This window comes from Dasypus novemcinctus, chromosome 9 (assembly GCF_030445035.2).
Source record: "Dasypus novemcinctus isolate mDasNov1 chromosome 9, mDasNov1.1.hap2, whole genome shotgun sequence".
Classification (NCBI taxonomy): domain Eukaryota; kingdom Metazoa; phylum Chordata; class Mammalia; order Cingulata; family Dasypodidae; genus Dasypus; species Dasypus novemcinctus.
In genome coordinates, this window is record NC_080681.1 from 98757544 (window position 1) to 98774164 (window position 16621).

General features: G+C 39.2%; 1 non-coding gene across 1 annotated transcript; it reads right to left on the bottom strand.

Annotated features, from left to right (window-relative positions):
* Positions 1–638: 638 nt before the first annotated feature.
* Positions 639–761, bottom strand: LOC111758829 (small nucleolar RNA SNORA81). Its single transcript, XR_002792983.2, has one exon. It is a non-coding gene; the product is annotated as a small nucleolar RNA SNORA81 (small nucleolar RNA).
* Positions 762–16621: the final 15860 nt, after the last annotated feature.

The following is a 16621-nucleotide window of genomic DNA, read 5'->3' on the forward strand; positions in this document are numbered from 1 at the left end:
GGTCTCGGGTTTGGTTCCCTGTGCCTCCTGAGAACAAACAATAAGCAAAATAAATGGAAAAACCAACTCAGAGAAGCCTGTGTGGCTCAGTGGTTAAGTTCCAGCTTCCTACATACGAGATCCTGGGTTCAATCCTCGGCCCCTGGTACCCCAAACATCAACAGCAAAAATCATTTAATGAATAAAGGAAAGCAGTCACTCAGTTTTTAAAAAAAATCAATTAAGTGGAGACGGTGTAGCTCAGTGGTTGAGTGCCTCCTTTGCATGTACAAGGTCCCAGGTTCAATCCCTGGAAACTCCTTTAAAAAAAAATCAATTGAACATAGAAATATGAATTTTTCTGGACTCTCAATTCTATTGCATTGGTCTGTTATGTCTATCCTTATGCCAGTACCACACTGTTTTAATTACTGTAGCTTTGTAGTAAGTTTTGAAATTGGGAAGTATGAGTCTTCCAACTTTGTTCTTTTCCAAGACTTTTGTTTTTTCTGGAGCTCTTATATTTCCATATTAATTTTAGAATCAACTTATTCATTTCTGCAAAAAAGGTACTTACCACTTAAAAAAATAAATAATTGTTAATCATTAGTTTCCAAATTACATTCCTTAGAAATTCATTCTATTAGATCTGTCTAAAGATATATTGCACCAAATCTTAAGACAAAGGACACCGAACATTAATAAAACGGTCCACTCCTGTCTTTACAATCCAGTACAGGTATTTTCTTCTGCTAAGGCACTTAGAATTTTGATAAGGATTTTATTGAATCTGTAGATTAATTTGGGGATTATTGCCGTCTTGAGAATATCAAATCTTCCAATCCATGAACATGAGATATCTTTCCATTTGTATAGGTTTTTAATTTCTTTCAACAATGTTTTATAGTTTTCAGTACAGTCTTGCACTTCTTTGGTTAAATTTATTTATAAATATCTTATTCTTTTTGATGCTCTCATAAGTGGAATTGTTTTTTTATTTTATTTTATGATTGTTTATTGGTGGTGTATAAAAATATAATTATATTGCTCTTATATCCTGCAATCTTGCTGAATGCATCAGCTCTAACAGGTTGTCAGTGTGTGTGTGTGTGTGTGTGTGTATTCTTTAGGATTTTCTCTACATGTGATCATATCACCTGCAAGTCAAGATAGTTTTACTTTTTCCTTTCCAGTCTGGATGCCTTTTATTTCATCTTCTTGCTTACCTGTCCTGGCTAGAACCTCTAGTATAATGTCCATTTTACATTTTACAGACAGTTTCCTACATATTCATGGTCTAGGGCTAGGAATAGAGAGACCTGGCAACTGTATTTGACTTGAAACATTTCTGTCAATGAAATGGCATAGCTAGCAAGGAGGACAATCAATCAGGCATTGACAAATCTATGAATATATCTATGAATATTTATGTTTTTATGTTATTTCTTGCACAAGTGAACGACTGATATTTCTCTCTCTTCCTCAGGATGATATAAAGGGAATGAATTAGGGAATAAACTTTCAAATGCCAGTTCTATAGTTTATTAGCCACGTGACTTTGAGTAAATCACCTCACCTGTGTAAGCATCAGCTTCCTCATCTGTAAAATGGAGATGACACTACCTGATTTACAGGGTTATTGAGAGGATTTAAGGACATAATAAATGTAAAGCACCTAATACAGTATCTGGCACTTAGTAAGGGCTCAAAAAGTACCCAATCTCCTTGTCTTCCTCTCCAGTCCTGAACAAGACTCTCTTATCTGCAGGTTGGGTAAAATGATTAATATTAAGAGGCTAGTTTTTTCTGATACTCAAAACAGTCCAAAGAAGGAAGGGGTCTCATAAAGTAGTGAGGTTCAGGCAGTGGGGCTGTTCAAGAGATGATGAAAATAGAGTCAGGTGACTTTTGTGTTTCCTTAGAGTCTGATTTATTGACAAATGTGTTGTCCACCTTTTTAAACAAGTATTTTTTGAGTACCCAGCAGGTGTTAGACACTATACTAGCTAAAGGGCATGCAAGATTCTTGGCCTCAAGTCTTGGCCTCATGGTCTTGAGGTGAGATTGACAATATGAAGAAACCAAACCAAAACCACCGAATAAGATAATTACAAATTGGTAGAAGTTGTAGAATTAATATACAAAATGAGATAGAGTATCTGGGGAAGGCAATTTTAGAAAAAGTGGCAAGGGACAGCCTCTCTGATAGAATAACATTTGAGCCAAAAACATGTGATGATTTTAAAACATGGCCAAAAATTCTTTGGCATTTCACCCATCAGGAGGTGGGGTCTGTGTCCCCTCCCCTTGAATATAGTGGATTTGTGACTACATTGTCCAATAGGGTACTGCAGAAGCGATGCTATATGACTTCCAAGGCTATGTCCTAAAAGACCATGCAGCTTCCACTTGGTTCACTGGGGCACTCTCTCTGGGAGCCCTGAGCTGTCATGTAAGAAGTCTGACTATCCTGAGGCCATTATCTAGAAAGGCTAAGTGTAGGTGCTCCAGTCAGCTATCCTGCCAAGGGGCCAGACATGTAGGCTAAAAAGCCTCCAGAAGAGTTCAGCCATCAGCCACTTGTGTCACCCTCAAATAGATGAATCTTGACAGCTGAGGCACCAGACATTGCAGAGGAGAAACAAACCATTCCTGCTATTCTTTGAATTCCTGACCCACAGAATCTATGAACATAATAAAATGGTTGTTCTTTTATGCCACTAATTATTGGGTGATTTGATAGAAATAGATAACTGTGACAATAATATAGAGAAAGCAGAGCAGGAAGATATGGGAAATGTGGAGGAGAGGTGAGGAGGAAGAGGAGGAGAAGAAGAGGTTAATGAGTATGGAGTTGCTGTTTGGGGTGATGGAAAGGTTTTGGTAGTGAATGGTGGTGATGGTAGCACAATACTGTGAATGTAATTAACACCACTGAATTGTACACTTGAACATGGTTAAAATGGAAAATTGTATGTTATGTATATGTTGCCACAATAACATTTTTTTAAAAACTAAGAAAAAAGAAAAATGAGGAGGAAGAGAAGCAAGTCTGCATGATATTAAATTGGTGGTGGTGCCACGCAGGGATGTCCCCCGCGTAGGGGAGCCCCATGTGCAAGGAGTGCACCCCGTAAGGAGAGCCGCCCAGTGCGCAAGAAAGTGCAGCCTGCCCAAGAATGGCACCGCACACACGGAGAGCTGACACAACAAGATGACGCAACAAAAGGAAACACAAGTTCCCAGGGCCACTGCTAAGGATAGAAGTGGTCACAGAAGAACACACAGCGAATGGATACAGAGAGCAGACAACTGGGTGGGGAGGGGAGAGAAATAAATAAACAAATCTATTTAAAAAAGAAGAAAATCTAATTGCACCACCTTCACCATCACCACCACCAATTTAAAGATTTTTTTAAAAATTATTTATTTATTTCTCTCCCCTTCACCCCACCCCCCCAGTATCTGGGACAATCAACCCAGAGCTCCTACACATGGCCTTTCTAGCATGATCTCCTCAGGGTAGTCAAACGTCTTACATAGGAGCTCAGGGCTCCAAGAAAGTGTTCCAGTGAGTAGGTTGGAAACTGCACAGCTTTTCATGTTCTTACATCAGAAGTCAAATAGAATTACTTCCACCATTTTCCATTGGTCAGAGCATTCACATGCTCGCCCATATTCAAGGGGATGGGACATAGACCCTACTTCTTGTTGAGATGGATGTCAAAGAATTTGTGGCCATGTTTTAAAACAACCACAGTTGCTGTGTTTAGAGGAAGAGGAATATTGGAGGAAGAGAAAGTAGACTGAAAACTGAAATAAAAAATAATTTGGGGATTCTTCAGTGACTAGTTTCTCTTCTAGCCAGCTTATCTGATACTCTCCTTAAATGAGAGAGGAAGCTCAGAAGTTCAGTTTTGGATCTGTTTAGTTTGAAATGTCTACTAGGTATCTTAAAAGGGCTGTCAAAGAGGCAATAGTATGTATAAGTCTGGGGTTCAGAGGCCATGTCTGGGCTGAAGATACACACTTGGGAGCCATTAGTTACAGGTGGTGTTTAAAGCTACTGGGATTGGATGAGATCACCAAAGCAGTTGAGTGTAGAAGGGGAAGAGGGCAGGAATAGAGTCCTGAGTCACTCCAACATTTAGAAGCGTGCTAGATAAGGAGAAGTCATGAAAGGATACTGAGAGTGATCAGTCAGTATGGTGGAAGAAAACCAGGACAGTGGGATATCACCAAAACTAAGGGAAGAAAGTGTTGTTACAAGAAGGGGGTGGCTAATCATGTTGAAAGCTTCCTAGAGAGGTGCTGATATAGCTCATATGGTTGAGCACCTGTTTCCCATGTATGAGGTCCAAGGTTCCATCCCAGGTACCTCTAAAACCAAAACAAACAAATGAAAAAGTCAACTCTCATTGGGGAGTGGATGTAGCTTAGCGTTGAGCGCCTGCTTCCCATGTGCAAGGTCCTGGGTTCAATCCCCGGTACCTCCTAAAAATAAATACATACATACATACATGCATACATACATACATACATAAAAAGCTTCCCAGAGAGACCAAATAAAAGGAGGATAGAGAAATGAATTTTGGATTTGGCAATATTAGGTCAATGGTAGCTTTGACAAGAGGATTTTCTGTGGAGGGAAGAGGTTAAAAGACTGATTGGTCTTCTTAACCTTCTGAGAAGGTTAAGAGGTAGAGCAAATGTAAACAACCTTTCCAAATGTTTTGCTAATAGTGGGAATAATTGGGGTAGCAGCTGGAGAGTGATATGGCGTCAAGGCAGGGTTTTGTGCTTTTGTTCTTGTTTGTGTTTTTAAGATAAATGATCATAACAGATGTGCATTTGCTAATGGGAAGGATCCCATGAGAAAATGGGAACTTGGCAATGCAGTAAAGAGAGAATTTGGTCACTGAGAAGGCGGGGGCTATGAGATCTAGAGCAGGTCCAGGAAAAAAAGCAGGAAGTATGGATCTTGATCCAAATAAGAACGTTGGTCAATTTGATGATACAAAGATGAGAGTGTAACTGTCTGATTGCTTTTATTTTCTTTCTTTTTTTTTAAGATTTATTTTTTATTTATTTCTTCCCCCCCCCCCCACGCCGCAATTGTCTGCTCTCTGTGTCCATTCACTGTGTGTTCTTCTGTGTCCACCTGTATTCTTGTCAGTGGCACTTGGAATCTGTGTCTCTTTTTGTTGCATCATCTTGTTGTGTCAGCTCTCTGTGTGTGCAGTGCCATTCCTGGGCAGGCTGCACTTTTTTCATGCTGGGCGGCTCTCCTTGTGGGGCGCACTCCTTGCCCATGGGGCTCCCCTATGTAGGGGACACCCCTGCATGGCATGGCACTCCTTGCACACATCAGCGCTGCGCGTGGACTAGCTCATCACACGGGTCAGGAGGCCCTAGGTTTGAACCTTGGACCTCCCATGTGGTAGGCGACATTCTATCCGTTGGACCAAATCTGCTTCCCTTATTTTCTTAATGAATTATAAGTTGAGGTCATATGAGAATGAAAAGGGGAGAATTTGTTGGAAATTTGAGGGAGAGGAAAAGTCATATTAGTAAGAAAACAAAAAACTGCAAGGAAAGAGTAGCAGAATTGCTGGGTAGTATTGAGTGCCCTTTTAAAGGTTTGTAGTCATAAATTTCAGTTGGCACAGCACAGTTGAGTGATTTCTCAGTCATGTCCAGCTGCTCAAGTATGATATGAACTGCTCAGTTGGATTTTGGGGAAGTTTTAGTTTGCCAAAGGGCTGCCAATTCAAAGTACCAAAAATCTGTTGGCCTTTATAATGGGTATTTATTTGGGATAACATCTTTCAGTTCCACGGTCATGAAATGTCCAAATTGAGGCATCTGCAGAGATGCTTTCTCACCAAAGTCAGCTACTGTTGATCCTGGCATTGGTGCCAAGTGGTGAAGAAAGATGGCCACCAATGTCTGTGGAGGTCTCTGCCTTCCCCTTCAGAATCTACCATCTCTTGGAGCTCGGTTGTGAGCAACCAGGCATAAGGCTCTTTTGGGGCCTCAGCTCTTTGAGTCTCTTGGGAGCTTCTGTTCTCCTGCAGTCCTCTCTCTTACATGGCAGAATCAAACATGACGGTTCTCTTTTCCAGTGTCTGTCTGAGTGAGTCTCTCTGAGTTTCTGTTTATATCAGACCCAGCAAGGGGACAGAGATTCAACCTGAGTCACACCTCACTGACATAGCTCAATCAAAAGCCCTAAATAGACTCTCTTCCTAGAGGAGCCCATGTCAAACCTCAGTGCATAGTTCTGTCCTTCTAGTCCATTTCTCAGCAAGCCCTATTCTTTTCTCCCATTTCCCAATAAATTTTTTTTACTGGCCTTAAAAAAAAAGCCCCAAATAGGTCTTATCAAGTCATCTAATCAAAGCCCCTTCAAACCCCTCAAATTGAATTTAATGTAATCAAAAGGTATCACACCCAGAGAAACAGATTAGGTTACAAACATAATATTTCTCTTTTGGGGATTCATAAAATAATTTCAAACTGTCATAGGGTAGTTAAGAGAAAGTGTTAGTGAAAGGAAAGAATGACAAGAGAGCTAAGAATATTTTCAAGATGGTGATTACAATAATATACAATGGAATCTAGACTAGGAAAGAAAAAATGAGAACATGAGGAGAGTGGGATAATTAGTGAAAAGTGATGATGGTCAATGGATTAGAGGGCTCCATGAAGTTCTGATTTAACACTAGGAGATCTATTCATATCATTCCCTACAGGAGCAGGATAAGGGGGGAAAATCATGATTATCCCTATAGATGTTGAAAAAGCTTGAAGTATTATCCCACACTCATTCTTATTTAAACACACACACAAAACTATTAGTAAACTGAGAATAGAAGGAAACTTCCTAAAAGAGTTAGTAAATGTAAATAAGTGAATGAATATATGTAAAGCAATTTTAACAGTAATCAGCACATAGTAAACATTGTAATAATTTTAGCTATTGTTATTAATATCTTCCATAACTCGATAAAAATATCTACTAGAGAGCAAAGGCAGAGGCTTGTGCTTGTAGAAACTTATGTCATGAGGATGCGTATACCATGAACCCCACAAAGGCAATCATCCAGAGCTATAAATTGGAATGTAAATGCTATTTACAAATGTATTCTATTAACGTAAATACTTTATATTAAATACAGATGCACATTGTTAGGTTGCCCATGTTACTGTAATATGCATAAACTATGCTATCCATGCAAGGAAGGGATATATGAGATAAATGAGAAAGTATTTGGACAGCTTCTTAGTCTCCATGAGACTCACTTCATACCAACTATTACCATCTTGGTCCCCTGGCCAAGGCATTTTCATGAGACAAGAAAGATCAGGCTCAGAATTTCTCTTCTATGATGTCTTACTGTCTCCTGAATGAAGCATCTCCAAGTAAATAATTGTTTAGATAATACATGCATGCATCTGATAATTGCAAGTCAGTCCACCAAATTATCTGTTACAATACATAATGGGCAAACTGAAAGACTCACTAAAATAAAGAAAAAGAAAAGCATGCCAATTATCATCCTCTTTAGTCAACATTGTATTCGTGTATTTTACTGCAGAGAGATAAGAAAAAAGGTATAAATATTGGAAAAAAGAGACAGCACAGCCAGTATTTGAAGATAAAAAATGCTATGTAGAAAATCCAAGCAAATCAAGTGAAAAAATTGTTAGAATTAAGTAAGAGAGTTAGATTCCTTCATGACCCACCTACGACTCTGGGTGCTTTTCTGGTTGTAATGAAACCCAGAGGAAGACAGCTGTCAGCTTAACTATTGGCAATACAACCACTGGAATCAATGGCCTTCAAAGATGTAGCTATAAAATTCCCCCAAGAAGAGTGGCCTCTCCTGGAAACATCCCGAAGAAAGCTGTTGAGAGACTTGATGGTGGAGATTATCAGTCATCTAGTTTCAGTGAGATTTCAGGTCTGCAAATCAGATGTGCTTTCCTAATCGGAGCAAGTAGAGGAACTGTGGAGAGAAAGAAGAGGAGTTTTCCTAAAACAGAGTTTGGGCAAGGAGCCTTAAAAAAAACACACACACCAAAAACCCCCCAAAACAAGAAATAACCATATGAAATATCTGCAGGAAAGATGCTCCTGCCATCATGACATTGGCAATTCCTGTAGTTGGATGTTATCTCCAAAGAACCATGGAACTGCAGGAGATATGATGTTGCCTTTCTTGTACAGCCCCCAGCTAATAGCTTGTGGGGAAAATCATCCCCAAGTTTGGGGTTCTTCAGATTTAAATCCAATTTTTATAAGTCCACAGTCACCTGTCCATCTGCTTGTATTAATGCTCTAGTAATGTCTTTCTGCCTATGGTTTTCAGTGTCTCCACTAATCAAATTTCTCTGTGTGTGGAAATGTGTAGGGTCTCTCCTCTGGTCACAAGGTCCCTTCCTTTTCTAGCATATTAGTTCAAGTAGGCGCCTCTGTTGGCACAATTCTCTGATCCTTAAAGCATGCACGTTTTAATGAATCGTTTATTTAGTTGTCTTGCCTCCACTCACCAAATCCTACCTAGAAGCAGAAGTTCTTATAGTTTGCTTTCGGAAAATGTCATCCTATTTGTCCTCAGTTCAGAAAGGTTGCCTCTTCCTTCTGGGACTTTATTGGTTTTTTTTTTATACGATTTATTTTTATTTATTTCTCTCCCCTTCCCCCTCTGTTGTCTGCTCTCTGTGTCCATTCGCTGTGTGTTCTTCCATGTCTGCTTGCATTATCTGGCGGCACTGGGAAACTGTGTCTTTTTTCCTTTTTAAAGATTCATTTTTTACTTATTTCTCTCCCTTCCCGCCCCTCCCCCCCCAGTTGTCTGCTCTCTGTGTCCACTCGCTGTGTGTTCTTCTCTTCTGTGACCGCTTCTATCCTTATCAATGGCACTGGGAATCTGTGTTTCTTTTGATTGCATCATATTGTTGTGTCAGCTCTCTGTGTGTGTGGTGCCATTCCTGGGCAGGCTGCACTTTCTTTTGCCCTGGGCAGCTCTCCTTGCAGGGTGCACTCCTTGCACGTGGGGCCCCCTATACGGGGGACACCCCTGCATGGCAGGGCACTCCTTGCCCGCATCAGCACTGCGCATGGGCCAGCTCCACACGGGTCAAGGAGGCCTGGGATTTGAACCACGGACCTCCTATGTGGTAGGCAGACGCCCTGGCCATTGGACCAAGTCTGCCTCCCATGCATCTCTTTTTTGTTGCATCATCTTTCTGTGTCAGCTCTCCCTGTGTGCAGCACCACTCCTGATCAGACTGTACTTTTTTTCACGTGGGGCGGCTCTCCTTGCGGGGCACACTCCTTGCACATGGGCACCCCTACCTGAGGGCGCCCCTGCATGGCATGGCACTACTTGCACGTGGCAGCACTGCAAGTGGGCCAGCTTACCACACAGGTCAGGAGGCCCTAGGGATTGAACCCTGGACTCTCCATATGGTAGGTGGACATTTTATCAGTTTTGACCCATGTCTGCTTCCCAACCTTCTGAGACTTTGTAATCCCACTCTGAAACTTGTCAGATGCCTCAGCAGAAAAGCCAGGGTACCCGGCATTCACATCATCCTGCTTCTTTTTTTCTCAGAAATAATAACTCCATAAATCCTGTATGTACTGGTTGCTCTCCAAGGCCTTCAAGAAGATTCCCTCCCCCCGCCCCTGAGATGGCTCCCTCGTCTGTCTGCTCATGGTTTCTGCTTATTGTCTGCTCATCTTCTTTTAGGAGACCCTGGGAATTGAACCCAGAACCTCCCATGTAGGAGGCAGGTGCTCAACTGCTTGAGCCACATCTGTTCCCTGCTTGTTGTGTCAGATCATTTGTCTACTTATTGCATCAACTAGTTGCACCTGCTTGTTGCATCTATGCATCTTCTTTAGGAGGCACCAGGAACTGTAACCAGGACCTCCCATGTGGGAGGCAGGCACCCAACTGCTTGAGACACATCTGCTCCTCGAGAAGTTTTTTTGACCATTTTATCCTTGCTTTATCATTGCTTGTGAGGACTGTGTAATAAAGCCTACTCAATTGGCGGAGGCGGGGGGGGGAGGGGGGAGGGGGCGGTGGTGGTGAATAAGAGAGTTAATAAGATTGTTATTTTAGAAATCATCATCTAAAAATTAATAGTTTTTCTATAGGCCAGTAATAACTTATTTGAATATGTCATGGAAAATAATCCATTCACAATAGCTGCAAAATCTATAAACAAGAAATAAACATAACAAGAAATGTGAAAGTCCTATGTGAAGAAAGTTGTGAAGTTTTGTTCTAAGATATTAAAAAAGACCTGAATCCCATTTGAATCTTGGAGGGGAACTCTCACACGGCCTTCCTGTTGCCCTGGGAGAAAGGGAAGTGAGGAAGGGAGAAAGGGGGAAGGATAGACTCCTAAGCAGTTTATTCAATTGCCAAGAGGACTCCTTGCTTGAGGCCTTGTCTGGTCTTTTTTGTTTGTTTGTTTTCTAGTCTTTCCTTCCTCTTTATCCCCCCACCACCCTTATTTTTTTTTCTCTTTTTTCCTTATTAAAATTTTTTTTTCTATTAGGGGTTGCAGGCAGTGTTTCTTGTTTGCTATGCTTCCTCATCTTTGATTTCCTCTTTTCTGTGTGTACTGATTTTGGCTACCAATGCTATTCCTTTTCCTTTTCATCTTTCTATCTTCCATCTTTTATTGTTTCTCTTACATTACACCTCTCTTTTTTAGTCCCCAATTTTTTTGACTTTTCATATCTAACACCTCTATTCTATTTTCTATCTTTTATTAACTCTTTATGTTATTGTCCTTTCTTTTCTCTTTCCCTCTCTCCTGAACACACCAGTCTTTTAATTCATACTGTATTATTCTCCATATTCAGTTCACCATCTCATTTAGGTACTCCACTTTTTTGTTATAACTCTACACTGCTTACATGAGTTTAATATTATTCTCCTAGGTCTCACATGATTCTTCTGCTAATATTTACTATCAATACTTCTATTATACTTTTTCTTTTCTTACCTCTTTTGCTTTCCTTGGCCCTAATATTTTCCTTCAAGGAAACTTAGACAACAAGGAAATAGAATAAGAAGAACAAAGTGTCAAAGAGAAGACTTAACACACACACAAAAACAGCACCTAAATAAATCCTGAGACTAGACAGAGAAGCTAATCAACTGAGTAAACCCATCAAGATAAAATGATGACCAGATAGCAACAAAAAATTACAAACCATACCAATATTCAGTAAAACATGGTCCAATCCAATGAACAAACTAAAAACCATGAAGAAGAGCAGAGCTTTGAACAATTAATCAAAGCTCTCAAAACAAATATCATGGACAAATATAATGTAGTGAAGGAAGAGATTAAGGATATTAAGAAAACACTTGGAAAGCATACAGAAAAAAATGTAAACATACACAAAGAGATAACAGATATGATGGTGATGAATGGCACAATCCAAGAAATAAAAAAAAAAAAAAAACTCAGCAAATAACAGCAGATTTGAAGAGGCAGAGGAAAGAATTAGTGGTGTAGAAGACAGTACATCTGAACTCAAACAGATAGTAGAATTGATTGATAAAAAGATAGAAAAAATCCAGCAAGGATTTAGGGATCTGAATGACAACACAAAACATACAAACATATGCATTACAGGCATCCCAGAAGGAGAAGAGAAGGGAAAGGGAACAGAAGGGGTGTTGGAGGAAATAATGGCTGAAAACTTCCCAAACCTACTGAAGGAGATGGATGTATATATCCAGGAAGCACAATGCACCCCAAAGAGCATAAATGCCAACAGGCATACCCCAAGACATATACTTGTCAAATTATCCAATGCTCTAGACAAAGAGAAAATACTGAAGACAGCAAGAGAAAAGAGAACCATCAAATACAAGGGAAGCTCAATAAGATTAAGTGCTGATTTTTCATTGGAAACCATGGAGGCAAGAAGGCAGTGGTACGACATAGTCATGATACTAAAAGGAAGAAATTTCCAGCCAAGAATACTCTATCCAGCAAAGCTGGCATTCAAAAAATGATGGAGAATTCAAAATATTCACAGATAAACAGAAACTAAGAGAGTATGCCAACAATAAACCTGCCCTTCTGTTGGAAACTGAGGCACAGTGGTCTCACAAGGAGAGACGTGCTGTTTCCATGGCTATGCTTGCACTGTAAGGAGTGCGGTAATTAAGAGTCCCCAGCAAACAGGATAAAGCTGTTAAAGGCTAAAAGAAAAGATCAGCACATACCTTTTGTAGTAAATAGAACACTTAGACTTTGTACCTTGAGATAAGATTTTTTTAGTTCCTTAGTAATGCTAATAGTTAACTGCATGTTGCTGCTGGTTGTCATGTAGACTGCATGTTGCTGCTTGTTGTCATGTAGACTGGGGTATATATTGAGAGCCCCTTGTAAACAATAAAGTTGTCTGAGGAGTCATTACTCTCAGAGCCGCTGATCCCAGCTCACTCATTCTTTCTCTTTGTTTCCTCCCCCCTTTTCTCTTTCTTTCATTCTCAATACCCTTTGGGCCCAAATCTCCAACACCCTTCAAGAAATATTAAAGGGAGTTCTGCAGGAGGAAAGAAAAAAAAAAGGAGAGACAAGTTGGAGGAGAGTGTAAGAACAACTAAAAAGACAAAAAGAGAAAAAAACAACATATGACATATGCAAATCCAAAGAAAATATGACTAATGTAAGTAATTCCTTGAGAGTAATAACACTGAATGTCAATGGATTAAACTCATCTGTCAAGAAACACAGATAGGAAGAATGGATAAGGAAATATGACCCATTTATATGCTGTCTACAAGAAACCCATCTTAGACCCAGAGATTCAAGAAGGTTGAAAGTGAATGGCTGGAAAATAATCTTACAAGCAAACAATAACCAAAAAAAGGACAGGAGTAGCTATATTAATACTGGACAAAATATACTTTAAATGCAAAACTATTGTGAGAGACAAAGATGGACACTACATTTTAGTAAAAGGGGTAATCTTTCAAGAAGAAAGAACAATCATAAACATTTATGCTCCTAACCAGGAAATATCTAAATATGTGAGGCAAACACTGGAAAAACTAAGTGAAGAAATATATGCCTCTACAATTATAGTGGGGGGCTTTAATACACCACTATCACCATTGGACAGAACATCTCAAAAGAGAATCAATAAAGAAACAAAGACTTTGAACAATATATTAGAGGAGCTGGACCTAATAGACATATACAGAACATTACACCCAAATACAGTAGGCTATACATTCTTCTCAAGTGCACATGGATCATTCTCCAAGATAGACTACATGCTAGGCCACAGAGAAAGTCTCAATGAATTCATAAAGATATAAATCATACAAAATTATTTCTCTGACCACAGTGGAATGAAGCTGGAAATCTGCAAGGAACAGAGACCCAGATTAGGCACCAAGATATGGAAGTTAAGCAACACAATCTTAGATAAACAGTCGGTCAAGGAGGAAATCTCAAAAGATATCAGTAACTGCATTGAAACTAATGAAAATCAAATATCATAACTTATGGGATGCAGAAAACGCTATACTGAGAGGGAAATTCATAGCCATAAATTCATACATCAAAAAAGAAGAAAGTGCTAAAATTGAAGACCTAACTGCACACTTGGAGGCATTAGGAAAAAAACAACAAACTAACTCCAAAGGAGAAGAAAGAAAGAAATAACAAAAGGAAGCAGATTTGACTCAACTGACAGAGTGTCCACCTACCATATGGGAGGTCCAGGGTTCAAACCCAGGGTCTCCTGACTTGTGTGGTAAGCTGGCCCGTGAGAAGTGCTGATGCACACAAGGAGTGCCATGCCATGCAGGAGGAGTGTCCCCCACATAGGGTAGCCCCACACACAAGGAGTGCACCCCTGCAAAGAGAGCCACTCTGTGTGAAAAAAGTGCAGCCTGCCCAGGAGTGTCACTGCACACACAGAGAGCTGGTGCAGCAAGATGATACAACAAAAAGAGACACAGATTTTAAAAAAATAAATAAAAATAAAAATAAAAAATAACAAAGATCAGAGCAAAACTAAATGAAATAGAAAATAAAGCACTACAAAAAATAAACAAAACAGAGAGCTGATTATTTGAGAAGATCAATAAAATTGACAAGCCCTTAGTTAGACTAACAAAGAAAAAAAGGGAGAAGATGCAAATACACAAAATAAGAAATGAGAAAGAGGATATCACCACTGACCCCACTGAAATAAAGACTATCATAAGAGGATACTTTGAAAAACTGTATGCCAACAAGAAGGACAATTTAGAGGAAATGGACAAATTCCTAGAAACACACAAGCAACCTATATTGACAAAAGAAGAAATCAATGATCTCAACAAACGAATCACAAGTAAAGAGATAGAATCAGTCATTGAAAACCTCCCAATTAGAAGATCCCTGGCCAGACGGCTTCACAGGTGAATTCTACCAAACATTCCGGAAAGAACTAGCACCCATCTTGCTTAAACTCTTTCAAAAAATCGAAATAGAAGGAACATTGCCTAACTCATTCTATGATGCCATCATTACCCTAATACCAAAGCCAAACAAAGACACCACAAGAAAGGAAAATTACAGACCAATCTCTCTAATGAACCTAGATGTGAAAATCCTCAACAAAATACTTGTTAATCTTATTCAACAGCACATTAAATGAATTATACACCACGACCAAGTGGGTTTCACGCCTGGTATGCAAGGATGGTTCAACGTAGAAAAATCAATCAATGTAATACACCACATAAACAGATGGAAGGAAAAAAAATTACATGATCATATCTATAGACGCAGAAAAAGCATTTGACAAAATACAACACTCTTTCTTGATAAAAAACACTGCAAAAGATAGAAATAGAAGGAAAATTTCTGAACATGAAAAAGGGTATACATGAAAAATCCACAGCTAACATCATTTACAATGGTGAAATCCTAAAATCTTTCCCTCTAAGATCAGGAACAAGACAAGGATGCCCACAATCATCCCTCCTATTTAACATTGTGTTAGAAGTACTTGTTCGAGCACTGAGGCAAGAACCACATATAAAAGGCATCCAAATTGGAAAGGAAGAAGTAAAAATTTCACTATTTGCAGACGACATGATCTTATACATAGAAAGACCTGAGAAATCTACAACAAAGCTTCTAGAATTTACAAATAAGTTCAGTGAAGTCCCAGGTTATAAAATAAATGTGCAAAAATCAGTAGCATATCTGTACACCGATAATGAGCAATCTGAGGAGGAAATCAAGACATAAATACCATTTACAATAGTAAATAAAGAAATCAAATACCCAGGAATAAATTTAACTGAAGATGTAAAAGACTTCTACACAGGAAACTACATAACACCTGTTAAAGGAAATCAAAGAAGACTTAAATAAATGGAAGAATATTCCCTGTTCATTGATAGGAAGACTAAATATTAAGATGTCTATCCTACCAAAACTGATCTACAGATTTAATGCAATCCCAATAAAAATCAACACAGCATTTTTTAATGAGCTATAAAAACTAATTATGAAATTTATTTGGAAAGGAAAGAGATACTGAATAGCCAAAGACATATTGAAAAAAAAAAAATGAAATTGGAGGAATCACACTACCTGACTTTAAAACATACTACAAAGCTACAGTGGTCAAAATGGCATGGTATTGGCACAAGGATAGACATACTGACCAATGGAACTGAACTGAGAATTCTGATATAGATTCTCACATATGCAGTCATCTGATATTTGACAAGGTCACCAAGCCCACTCAACTGGGAGAGAATGGCCTCTTCGATAAATGGTGTCTAAAGAACTGGATATCCATATGCAAAAGATTGAAAGAGGATTACCATCTCACACCTTATACAAAAATCAACTCAAGATGCATCAAAGACCTAAATATTAGAGTCAAGACCATAAAGACCTTGGAAAACAATGTAGGAAAGCACCTACAGGACCTTGTAATAGGAAATGGCTTCATGAACTTCAGACTAAAGCATGAGCAGCAAAGGAAAAAATAGATAAATGGGACCTCCTCAAAACTAAAGCCTGTTGCACCTCAAAGGAGTTTGTCAAGAAAGTGAAAAGACAGCCTACACAATGGAAGAAAATATTTGGTAACCATATATCTGATAGGAGACTAATATTCTGCATATATAAAGAAATCCTATATCTCAAAAATAAAAAGACAACCCATTTAAAAAATGGGAAAGAGATTTGAACAAACGCTTCTCCAAAGAAGCAATACAAATGGCTAAAAAGCACATGAAAAGATGCTCAAAATCACTAGCTATCAGGGAAATGAAAATCAAAACTACCATGAGATACCATCTTACTCTCATGAGACTGGCAGCTATCAAAAAACAGAAGACTACAAGTGTTGGAGAGGATGTGGAGGAATGGAAACTCTCATTCACTGCTGGTGGGAATGCAGAAGGATCCAGCCATTCTGGAGGACAGTTTGGCAGCTCCTCAAAAAACTAACTATAGATTTGCCAAATAACCCAGCAATTCCAGTGCTGGGTATATACCCAGAACAACTGAAAATAAGGACACGAACCGATATATGCACACCCATGTTCATAGCAGCATTATTCACTATTGC